This window comes from Pelobates fuscus, chromosome 2 (genome assembly GCF_036172605.1).
Source record: "Pelobates fuscus isolate aPelFus1 chromosome 2, aPelFus1.pri, whole genome shotgun sequence".
NCBI classification, from domain to species: Eukaryota; Metazoa; Chordata; class Amphibia; order Anura; family Pelobatidae; genus Pelobates; species Pelobates fuscus.
Window position 1 is genome coordinate 176,499,483 of NC_086318.1, and position 13,063 is coordinate 176,512,545.

A 13,063-nucleotide genomic window follows, 5' to 3' on the forward strand; every position below is an offset into this window, starting at 1 on the left:
TTTTGGTCACATTTCTATCATTTTGTTAACGCAATCATGAATAACACAGAGATAATGTATACATGATAAGGAAAATGAAAAGATTTTATATTTTAAAATGTTGCTGTTTTTTTTTTCATTTATTTTAGATTGTGGCAGCTGGCATTAAAGGCGATATAGTAAGTACTCTGGTATTTCAAAAATGAAACTGCTTCTCCCCACAAAATACTTTATGCGCCCATTTTGATAATCATACATATTTTTTTGTTCATTTAAAGGGAGCTCCTGGTCCTGTAGGCCCCGCAGGTTCTCCTGGAAAAGAAGGCCTAAGGGTGAGTCAGTACTTTTTTTTTTGCTTTCTTTTTAAATTTTTTGCAACACACATTTATTTAATAGTTATAGCTTATACTAAAATGTATATCACGTTTTAGTGTTATATTGTGTTTACTTTGTAATATTTGTAAGAAAACCTTTTTTTATCCATAATTTTTAATTAAAATATAATTATATAGATAATTTCATCATTCATTTTCATCATCATTCATCATTTTAAATATACTTGTACATATTTTTAAATAAGTGTTCAATAAATAGCACTGTTTATCTCTATTTCTCTATTCCTTAAGGTTCCCTCTGTCAGCTGGTTCCACAGTAAGTGGCCCCAGACTGACTCAAAGTGAGTGCTGCTCATAGCCCTTTAAATGATATGGAAGTGTGATTACACTGCTGTGGTAAATCTAATAGTCATTTTGCCACCCCCAGCCTGGCACTGTACCCTTCGTGTCAGGGAGACCACAGAGGTCTCTCTGTTTGCCCCCTGCTGCTGGGCTCTCTACTGTGTGAGTCTGTACTGTACTGTGTGTGCTGGGAAACCCCTCTGCGGATGTCAGTTATGACATCAGCAGAGGAAATCCTTTGAGAGGTGAGATTAGGGGGTTGGATTAGAGGGTGGGATTAAGGGGTTGGATTAGGACTGGAATTATACATAGGATTGTGGGTATAATTATGAATGTGATTAAGGTTTGATTATGGGTAGAATTAAAGTTTGTGTTACAGGTTGGATTATGCATTGGATTACACATTGTATTGTAGGGTGGATTATGGGTTGGATTATGGCTTTGATTGAGGGTTGTATTAGGGAACCGATTAGGGGTAGTATTGAGGGCATGATTAGGGGTAAATGCATACATGCTGGGTATTGTTGTATTCGAGTACAGTAGCAGAATACAAATATGAGATATTTGTAGTAGTGGGACATGCGTGTTCTGTGAATTTTTATAAAATAAAACACATGAAAAAAACACAATAAAATAACTAATTTGACCAGGTTTGTGATAAAATGGTTAAATGAAAGGTGTCAAGATACAATATATACTTTTGTGCAGTGGATTTGGATTTTGTGACTGCTATAAAAGTTTTAAACTCAGCATGCCACATTTTGCTTTAACTTACATTTTGCTTTAACTTACAGTTTTAACTGCAAAATCATAATTCACTCCTTGCAGTATTTGTTTTATAACTTGTACCAATAAATTGAAATCCTATGCATATTGGGCTTTTTAACAATCAGGACTAATTAGTGAAATTTGGTTTGAGTTAGTTTTCTTTATTTGCACTTGGTGTGAAGACATTCCTAAATGTAATACTGAGAAAAATGATTTTTTTTTTCTCTATATTTACCATTTTTTTTTAAATATCTTAATTTCTATTTCATATTGTGTTATGTACACAAATTGGTTATCAAAAGGAAGCCCTATTTATTTTAAAATAATATATAATATATATGGGTGCACTTACACAGTAAGGGGGAAATTGTAGGATAATGACCACATGGTAAAGGCGTCTCATCACAAAAAAAGCCTAGGTCCTTAAGGGGTTAAATGAGCTTAACTGGCTATGTGGTTGAGAGTGTTCCTTTATTGGATCTTCTCTTTATGATACATAAAAATCAGTTATCACCAGCTGTAAGAAGTTTACTTAAAAGTTTTAGAACATGATTAGAGTGTTAAAAATCACATTTTGTTTTTACTAGCTATTTCACAGTTTATTTCTTCATGTACGCAAGTAAATTATTTAAATTATAAAATAAAGTATATCATGCGCAATTATTTTTCAAGTATTTTTTCTCACTATCTATGGGAATATCATATTTATATAATTGTCAATTTTAACAGTGTCCTAAATATCATGTGCTTCATCATTAGCGTTACTATAGTCTCAAATGTAATGCCTTTTGTTCCTAATAATATGAGCACACTGGTGTGTTTTTTTTTCTTACAACTAATAACAGACAACCTTTATATCTTTTTCTAGATTGCTATAACTTTATTGTATATTATTAGCTCATAGCGAAATGTACTTCTTATGAATACTCTTGTTTTTCCATTGAGATAAAAAACCACCACCTGATAAGGAATATATAATTGACAATAGCTCATTGCATATTGATGCTTATACTCAGTAATCATATTATATAGAGAATAAAAATAATTTACAACATTTTAATAATAAAAAGGAAGTGAACAGGAGATATTATACAGGAAGCGTTGAACTGCGCTAGACTGATGGGAATCTTATAAATCATGTAACTTTGATATAGTCAATGAACCGGTTTTCATTATATTGATCAACACTTTTTATTACATGAAGGCTAAGTCTATTTACAGATATGTTTGTATTTCTGTCTAACTTTCCAAATAAAAACTTGAGAAAAAAATGCAACTATCACTTGTTTAAGTTTTTTTTTTTTTTTTTTACAAGATAGAATCTTTATATAAGCTTTATAAAGATAAAATTGAAATTGTATTTATTGCTTGGAGTAAACTAAAACTAAAACTGAAAGAGGTAATTATGTTCCTCCTTTTTCTCACCTTTTCTGTCTATTTTTATAATGCTAGTAGTTGGGTATTATGTTAGTAAGGTGGAGATAATATGTTATTCAGTTTGTCTCCATTCAAAATTTACATCAGAATGCACAATGCATGTGCATATCAATAGAATGTTCAGTTGATTTTTTTTTTGGGGGGGGGGGGTTTAAAACTTGAAGATTCTTCTATATCATTAATTATGTATGTCTATTTTGGTGTTTGTAGAGTGGCATAAATAAATAGCATTATAAAGCTTTTTTTTATATAATGAATGAACAGTAGATCATATTATAAGGTTCAGAATATTGGAAAACAAAATTAGGTGAACAGTCTTTCTAAAGTAGCTATATTTAATGGAACATTGGGAGTATTATAGAGCAGGTTGGCTTCAATTACAAGGTCTCTATGTTCATTTTTTAGTAACTTCACCAGAACTGGAAAGTGCCTGTTCCACTTGATTCCAGTTCTCAGCAATATTACTCTAGAGCTGGCATTTTATTTTTTCTCTTTGGTTTTAATTAATAGTGAACTTCTTTTAGCTAACGAGGTCAGTGAATTTGACAAACAATGTGTGCATCTTTAGTTCTAATGAACTCCTATGGAATTTAATTTGTACCAATGTCCTGAATTTGGACATATGGCAACTATAATTAGGTTCTTTAGTTAGCTGTTCTATTTTTTCAACAGTAAAAGCAGTTTCAGATACAAACCACCATTTATACACCAGGGATTGATACATCTTACATGAATTAATAAGCCAAAAATAAAATGGAATATCAGATACATTTATTGAAGAAGAAAAACTATAGCATATATTAACTCAAATGAATTAAATAAACAAAACATTAAAAATAGAACACATATGATAATTTATCCAGTTCCATTATTTTGGACTTAATTATTTTTTTTTTTAATTTGAGTGTTTGGACACAATATGATTTTTTATTTATTTATTTTAGTCTATGATTATAGTTAGGCAGCTCTACATTTAGGTGTCAGTGATGTCTGAACGTTAAAGAAAATAATAAATCGATTGACCAATCTAAAGAGTTTCTACTTTAATGTGACTGCAAATAGACATAGTACCCAAACAAATGTGAACAGGATGTATGGAAGATCATTATCTCAATGATAATGCTAAGTATATTATATACACAAATTATTTAACTGAAAAAAATTTATATACTTTGCACTCTTAATATGCTAGTTATTGTATAGTATTGTGCAAATCAAAGGTGTCCGGAATGCAAGTGTACTTTCACATATATTTTTTTGCGTTTTCATATCAGTCTCAATTGTTGTATTCCATTCTAAACAAAAATAGGTTTCTAAATTGAACTAGCTCGTACAGATCATTTTGTTTTATTTCTCATTCTGTTGTCACCTCTCTCCCTGGAGTAGTATTTCCATAAGCAGTTTTTCTGGAAGGATTTAAAGACATATGATGGATTTATTGTCCACCTCAGAATGATGAAAAGCTAAGTTGAGCCAGCTAAAAATCAGGCCTACCAGCTTAAGGGGAAGACGGAAGGAATAAACAGAATAAATAATGGAGAAGTAAAATATTCCATAAAAGTAAAGGTAATCAATGTGTCAGGCCCAATATAGTAAGTGTTCATTAATAATCAATGTAAAATCAACATCTGTATTTATAAATTTTAAATGTTAATAATCATCATTGCATCTACTAAATTAAAGAACTTGTATTAAGAAGTGGTCAAATGTAGATAAGAAGACATACCGTAGTCATTGTAATATATATCTGAGGTAGCATTTAAAGATTTTAGATTAGAATTCTGCATTTGGCTTCAATCAAATTTCATCTTGTCCAGAGGCGTAACAAGAAATCGCGGGGCCCCCGGTGCGAAAATTGCCCTGGGCACCACCCATACGTCTACCCACTGCCATCAGGCACCGTGGTCGCAGGGAGCCGCAGGGCAGCCGGGCCCCCTGGAGTGACGTGCCTGGTCGCAGCTGCGACTCCTGCGGCCGCATTAGCTCCGCCACTGGTCTTGTCTGAACTTTGGGCAATGTGTGGTCTGTCCAATATCCCAAATTCCAAAGTGCTACGTGGATGAATCACAAAATAAGTAAAATGGACAATGGATGAACCAGTTTAATTTTGGGGGGATTTGTAGTTGTATTGTTGGCACCAAAAAAAGATGATTAATGGCAAAAAAAAGGATGATTGATGGTTAGGGGACAGCCATTAAATGTTGATTTTATTCACACATTAAGTGAGAAGTAAACTTGGAGATTTGTTCCAGGCTTTGTAGTTGTGAGCTATTCTGCTGTCCTTGAATTGTAGGGTAAAACTGCTGCCCAATTTTCATTAACACGAGATTATAACAAAGTTTTCTCACTTCCTAGTTTTGTTTTAAATCCAGACCAGATATATAATAATATAATAATTTAATTTTCGTATTTTAGGATTGGAATTACATAAATGAGGCATGGCCAGGCAATATTGTAGCCATTTTTGCATGCCAGCACAGTCATAGTCAACATTTGTCCAGCTGTTTTGGCTGCCTAAATCACCTCCCGAATTATTTCGGTACCGGAATTCGTCCAAACAGAACAGTGACGTAAACTAAATACTGATGTTCCCCCAAAAAACATGTTTTAGTGTTTTCTGTTTTTCCCTCTATTGGTTACTTCGTAACACTATGAACTAATTGAAGCAAAAATGGTCATATTAATGTACTGCAAAATATATACTCAATACTTATATTATGTATATAGTTTGCAGTACACTGGTTGGGCCATTTTTGCTCTACTTTGGTTCATCTGAATATTTTTTTCCAAAATTGATTCCATTTTCAAAATTATCCCAAATAGAAATGCCACATGGGTGAAACCTGAGTTGCTGGAAACATTTAGTTTTTTCCTGTTTCAGGCTAATTTATTCAGACAAACCAAACATTTTCACCGTGGTCTTCTTTAGACTGAGAAAACGATAGATAGACACACAGACTAAAGATGGATTTTTTCTTAAATTTACAGGAATATATTATGCTACACAACAGCAGAATAATTAACTTAAAATAATTCTAACTACTTGTAATGTAGAGCTCATTAAGAGTGTTGGTTAAGCCACCTGTTTATTAACATCATTTTTCCCAATGCATCCACTTAAACAGTTCCCTAATTCTTTTCTATTAGTTAGCCAGTAGACAGCTGGTCACCAACCTTAGGATTTAATGTTCAGAAGCCAATCATTATCATCAACAGATGCAATTCATTAACTCCAGCTCTTACACAATCAGAGCATGTTGAACCCTTTTGCGATTTTAAATTAAAGGGTCAGTAATTCCTTGATATAACTGAATTTTATACAAAATAGCACACTGCGAGAAGCTGATATATGTATATTAATGGCTTATGAATATGCATGTAGAATGCCACAACGCCTTTTAATCAGCCAGAAATGTTGTGCAAACTTCAATGTCTGTAGAAAGCATATCTAGATTGTACCCATCACAACCCTAAATTATTCATTCTTTAAAGAGATCTCCAAATGAAATGTCAATATGACAACTTTGAGACAACATTTGTGCTGTTTATTCACTATGGAACGTTACAGATAGACAAAATACTTGCATTTCATAAAAGCTGATAATCAAAGTAGGAGAGTGACCCTGAAGGAAAAAGTAAACAAACAAATCATAGTTGAAATTAAAATTGTCAATGTTAGTTACTAAATTCCAAAAACCTCTGGGTATATGGTCAGATTGTAATCTAAAAATATTCAACAATGTTTGGATTACACAATAAAAGCTACAAATAAGTCTGAATTTGGACCGAATTTCAGTCGGACCAAACACTGCTGGATGACTGAAATCCAGAGCCTATGAGATTCAATAAGAACCCCATATTACTAGAAGTGCGGTTAATGTTGTTTGAAGCATATCTGATAAATGTTTAAAAACAGCTACTGGGCAGTCATTGCCACCCAGTCAATAGAAAGGTTCCATCCTTTATGGAATATTGGGTGGTGAACATATCACTATTTAAGAAAAGGGAAAGACATCCTAATGCCCCCGGCCCCACCTGTTGTCAATGGGTGGGGCTAATATATTATAAGACAAATCCAAAGTGTTCTGACTGATATTGCATAGTGTGGGAAATTTGGGCTGCCTAGTTCCTAGTTTCATAAATTTAGTAGATATGCCTCCACCTGTTACATAGCAGATGGGGGCATGGGGAGGTTTAAAACATCTTTTATAGTTACATGGACATCTTATTAACCCTACGTTTTTATTTTTGTTTTTACTTTTTTAATGTTAGCCACTACATAACTAACCCTCAGGGAAAGTACTGATTTTAATTTGGACACTGAATGCATCCGGCAATTGCTGCAGATTTGTTCTGCCCAACCGAATTTCGACTGTATTAATAATTTTTAACTATGAGACTTGCCATTGCTGTTGGAATTCGATCACTATCACCGGATTTTGTCCATCCATTTTGTCTATTCTGTTTTTTAGTGACTAACTCTGTGTATTTTGATGCTTTCCATTCATAGTAATCATAATGAGTGCCAGACCTAGAATGAATAAAATGAAGATGTATGGAACGAGTAGGACTTCTATGGACTGAAAGGCAATATGGGAGGGATGGAAACATATTGCACTAGAAGCAAGAGTTTATGAGGAACTGGTGGTTCAGGCAACAAGCAAAGATTTGCATAAAAGAGCATTTGATGCGTATGAGTGTATATGTACCCAAAATGGCAATAGTCACTGTCCCACAATGCAATATCCTGTCTTCAGTTTACATCTTTATGTTTATTGAAATATTGACTAGTACAATGTCTGATTGAAGTTTAAAACGTATTTCGGTAATTTGTTAAACACTGTAAAGGCTATCTTCTCTATAAAAACACATATACCAGTATCATAGAGGTACAACTTGGACAAATGTATTTAATTTGGTTACAATTAAAAACTTAAGCTAAAACAATTTCAGTATATTTAAAGAGAGTGATTGCACCTTAGTAAACTAGCATATAGGGATTGTGAACTGGAGTCTCACATTATTTTTAATGGAGTGGAATAGTAGGAGGCTTCTTGTGATATCTGTTGTAATGTAGGAGTGAGGCAGCAGGCAGGAATTGTACAGGTCTATTTTAGCCCAGTACTGTTAGTATTTGTGCATTGAATGGTGGACACCAATATCTGTGTTCAAAAGACCTGAAAAGGTGCACACATATATTTCTTTAAAACTTGAGCCAACCAGGCTATCAGATAACAATGTATATGTATGATGTCCCTGGAGGTGTTTACAATTGGCCACAAAGAGATAAAACAGTGCTCATGGCATTCATAACTCTTGTTATTGGCATCAATGGAGTCTTAGACATGCACAGATCATAATGTGGAGGTTGTATGTTTACTGCATGTTTTTATGTCTCACAACTTCTCAAACCTATATATCGGATGCTCCATGTGAGTATGACTATCTGCACAAAAAAAGGCTATTTGTTTGTACTTGCACCCCAGGCCAAAAGTTGCCAGCTTTTTCCTGGGTTCAATTTTAAAGGGACTCTATAGTCAACATATAAAAACAAGGTCCCCCGGCCTTCCTTCTTGCTTTTATATGAACTTTCATGGATTAAAAATTATTTTCGAGGTTTTTTTATATTAAAAACTTACCTCCGTTCCAGCGCCGAGCTCCCAGCCATGCCGCGCCCCCTTTTTCATAAAAATGACGAAATCAGAGAAATCAGAGAGAAGCGGCATCGCGATGTGGTGCGCATGCGCTGCTTCGCGCTGCACCAATCGCGTTCTTCATAGAGCGGCATTGACAGCCGCCCTATGAAGAACCTGAGCGCTTTACCGCGCATGTGCGGGGAATGCGCGTTCGCGAGCTGAGCTGTCTGACTGACAGCTCAGCTCGCTTTCTAAAACTAACGGGTGGGGGCCCTAAAATTCACAGTAGGGGGGACCTACTGTCCCCCCCGGCCCCCACCCCTGAGCGGCGGGTGGGGGCCCTAAAATTCACAATAGGGGGGGGACCTACTGTCCCCCCCGGCCCCCCACCCCTGTGCGGCGGGTGGGGGCCCTAAAATTCACAATAAGGGGGGGGACCTACTGTCCCCCCCGGCCCCCACCCCTGAGCGGCGGGTGGAGGCCCTAAAATTCACAATAAGGGGGGGACTTATTGTCCCCCCCGGCCCCCACCCCTGAGCGGTGGGTGGGGGCCCTAAATACAAAGGGGGGGACCCTAGTTAACCCTCCCCCCCAAAAAAATAATTATCTCCCTACCTACCCCCCTCACCCTAAAAATAATGAGGGGGGGACCTTTAACTAAAAACCTGTAAAAAAAAAATATAAGATAAAAACAACTTACCATTCGATGTTTTCTTTCTTCTAAAATCTTCTTTCTTCAGCCCCCAAAAAGGCCAAATAAAAAGCCATAATAACCGACGCAATTAAAAAAAAAAAAAAAAAACGAGCGCAAAAAAAATAATCCATCTTCACCCATGGAGGGCTCCGCGCAGACTGAGCTTTGCAGGGCGGGGGAAGGCTTATAAAGCCTTGCCACGCCCTGCAATTAGGCTAAGAACACTCTGATTGGCTGGTTTAAGCCAATCAGAGTGCTGTGTGTCATTTTACACAGTGTGGGAAAATTCCAAAGAATTTTCCCACGCTGTGTAAAATGACACAGAGCACTGTGATTGGATGGCTTGAAATCCATCCAATCACAGTGCTCTGTGTCATTTTACAAGCGTGGGAAAGTTCTTTGGAATTTTCCCACGCTTGTAAAATGACACAGAGCACTGTGATTGGATGGCTTGAAATCCATCCAATCACAGTGCTCTGTGTCATTTTACAAGCGTGGGGAAATTCCAAAGAACTTTCCCACGCTTGTAAAATGACAAAGAGCACTCTGATTAGCTTAAACCCACCAATCATAGTGTTCTTAGCCTAATTGCAGGGCGGGGCAAGGCTTTATAAGCCTTCCCCCGCCCTGCAAAGCTCAGTCTGCGCAGAGCCCTCCATGGGTGAAGATGGATTATTTTTTTTGCGCTCGGGTTTTTTTTTTTTTTTTTTTTAATTGCGTCGGTTATTATGGCTTTTTATTTGGCCTTTTTGGGGGCTGAAGAAAGAAGATTTTAGAAGAAAGAAAACATCGAATGGTAAGTTGTTTTTATCTTATATTTTTTTTTTTTTTACAGGTTTTTAGTTAAAGGTCCCCCCCTCATTATTTTTAGGGTGAGGGGGGTAGGTAGGGAGATAATTTTTTTTTGGGGGGGTGGGTTAACTAGGGTCCCCCCCTTTGTATTTAGAGCCCCCACCCACCGCACAGTAGGTCCCCCCCTATTGTGAATGTTAGGGCCCCCACCCGCCGCTCAGGGGTGGGGGCCGGGGGGGAGACAGTAGGTCCCCCCTATTGTGAATTTTAGGGCCCCCACCCGCCGCACAGGGGTGGGGGCCGGGGGGGCAGTAGGTCCCCCCCTTATTTTTAATTTTAGGGCCCCCACCCGCCACACAGGGGTGGGGGCCGGGGGGGGAAGGAGAGTAGGTCTCACCCCCCCCCCCCCTTCAACCACTATTGTGGCCAGATAGCGTCCCTGTGGGTTCGGGCTTTAGCTGTCAGCTGAAGCCACGCCCACAGCAGTGCTGACAGGCTATCAGCACACAAAGCACGTTCACAGTGCTTTGTGTGCTGATAGCCCGTCTGATGTATTCACCCAGAATGCATCGGACGAGAGGCCTTTTTAGGGCCTCTGAACTCGGAAGTCCCTCTGGTGGCCGTCTGATTGACTGCAACAAGAGGTGTTCCAAGCTTCCAATGTAAACACTGCATTTTCTCAGAAAATACAGTGCTTACAAGAAAAAGGCTCCGGGTAGCTGTAGCACTCACCTAAACAACCTCATTAAGCTGAAGTTGTTCAGGTGACTATAGTTTCCCTTTAACCCCTTAAGGACCAAACTTCTGGAATAAAAGGGAATCATGACATGTCACACATGTCATGTGTCCTTAAGGGGTTAAGCCTTCATTTAATAAGCTTTCCAACTGATTCAATACAGTTAGAAAAACCTTCCAAGTGATTTATCTACCGAAGTCACCATTAAAGTCTATGGGACGTTTTGTAGCTAAAATTCTGAACGTTTTTTTTCTTACAGTATTAAAACGAGTCGGAAAGCTCATTAAATCGAAGCCATATTTTGGAACTCTGTATTCTGTATTACCTGTACTACAAACTGAATATTCTTGCAATACTTACTATTTGGGACGCTCCAATAAAAGATCTACACATGAAAAATGTAATAAGAGGCATTATTACAGTTCTGAACTTGGTGTGAAAATATTCTCTCTCGTCAACAAATCACATAGTATATATATGTATATATATATTATATTTATGTGTGTGTGTGTTCTATCACGGAAGATTTGCAAATTGAAACACACTGTTTTCCCATTAATAACATTGGGGAGTTGCTTATGCTATTCGATTAAGTTTCAGCAAAGCTGATGCATTTCCCCATGGGTTCTTCATAACACAAATTTAATCACACAGAGTATATACAAAATTAAAATGATGACAGGCTGAAATAGACTCTTGGAAAGTAGCTTTAAATGATTTCCTAATAGCTTGATTAAATGAGATCTTGAGATAAAAAGTCACTACTCTATTCATCACGGTAGACATAGTAAAAAAAAAAAAAAAATGGTAAAAGAAAATCTGCTACAAATCTTTGTAGACTTATAAACCAGTACATTTGTATTTTGGAATATGAGGTTGTTTGCTTAGGAGTCAGAACACGTGAAAAGGGAAAAGCATATTATTAAGGTTTTATAAGAATTCCTTTTGATTATAGCTGGCATAAACTTATATGCGTCTGTGTGCTCATTTAAATCTTAACTAACAGAGAAAACAAAGAAAGGGGGACTTACAAAATGTCACCTGGGCACCAGAGGACCTTTCTGTTTTGTTATTTCTTTTTTTTATTATTTGTTATTTTCACTGTATTGCAGAGAGATGATGGCTTCAACTTTAATATGCCTCTGTTATGAATATGAGAAAATAATTAGGTTTCCAAGAAAATAACTATACAGAAGTCCTTTATTTATCATATTGAGATGAAGGTTTTAGGTGAAAGAGTTTATTTGTAGAAGGCTAATTGGATTAATGCATATAGTACATTGAATTATATATCAGAATTTACCATATTATGTATTGCCAATAATAGAAAGTCAGTCAGACCATTAAGAACCCCCCTCCCCTTTTATCCCCCCAGATCTCACCCCATCTCCTAACTCTCTGGTGAGGCAGACATAGTTTGGGAACCCAGAGTGTGTCACTGAATATCAGGGGTAGGCCACTTCTTATATATATGCACAGGGCTGGTCCAACCATAAGGCAGCACAGGTTGCCTTATGGTGCACCTGTGTATTTTTCGGGTAACTGGCAGGAGAGAGTGCAGAGCACAATGCTTATTGCTGGTCACTGCATGTAGTGGGACCGAACAGACCGCAGTAGAAAATCTTCTATATTCTCTACTTGGTCCAACAGGACATTGTTCAATGGGCTCAGCTCACAGATTCCTGTTAGACTTGGTAGAGGATAAAGAAAGCTTCCTCTACTGAGGTCGCAGGAGGGGAAAGGCGGGAAGAGACCATGAGGGGAGGAGTAGACACACAAAAGGGGCTGGGGGGGAAGCACACACGTTTCTGGGAGGAAATTAGAGACACAAAGGGGCTGGGAGGGAAGAGATAAACAAAAGCAGCTAGGAGGGAAAGGTACACAAAAGGGGCTGGGAGAGAAAGAGAGACACAGAGAGGGATAGGGAGGGAAAGAGAGACACACAAGTGCTGTAGAAGGGGCTATGAGATATACTGAGGGGCTGTGTTGGGGGAAAATGGCATACAAAAGGGACACACAGGATCTGGGTAGAGAAGAAAGACACACAGAAGGGCTGCGAAAGGGGAGAAAGAAATACAAAGGAGTCTGGGAGAGGGGTGAATGAAACACACAAAAGGGGCTGGGTAGGGAGAAAGATTTACACAGAGAGGCTGGGGAGAGAGAGACACCTAGGGTAAAGAAAATGACACATAGAGGGGAAGGAGAGGAAGACATACACAAAGGACTGAAGAAGGGGAGAAAGAGACACATTGAAGGGATGGGAAGGGGAGAAGGAGACACATTGAGGGGATGGGGAAGGAGGAAAAGAGATGCACAAAGTGGTTAGGGAGAAAATACACACAAA

The 13,063-nt window shown here is 37.5% G+C and overlaps 1 long non-coding RNA gene across 1 annotated transcript in view; it reads left to right on the forward strand.

Moving 5' to 3' along the window:
* Window positions 1–257: 257 nt before the first annotated feature.
* Window positions 258–13,063, forward strand: part of LOC134585676 (uncharacterized) — a 243,636-nt gene continuing 230,830 nt past the window's right edge. Inside the window, exon 1 of the long non-coding RNA XR_010086538.1 lies at window positions 258–311. This is a non-coding gene — a long non-coding RNA (uncharacterized LOC134585676). The remainder of the gene's footprint in view (window positions 312–13,063) is intronic.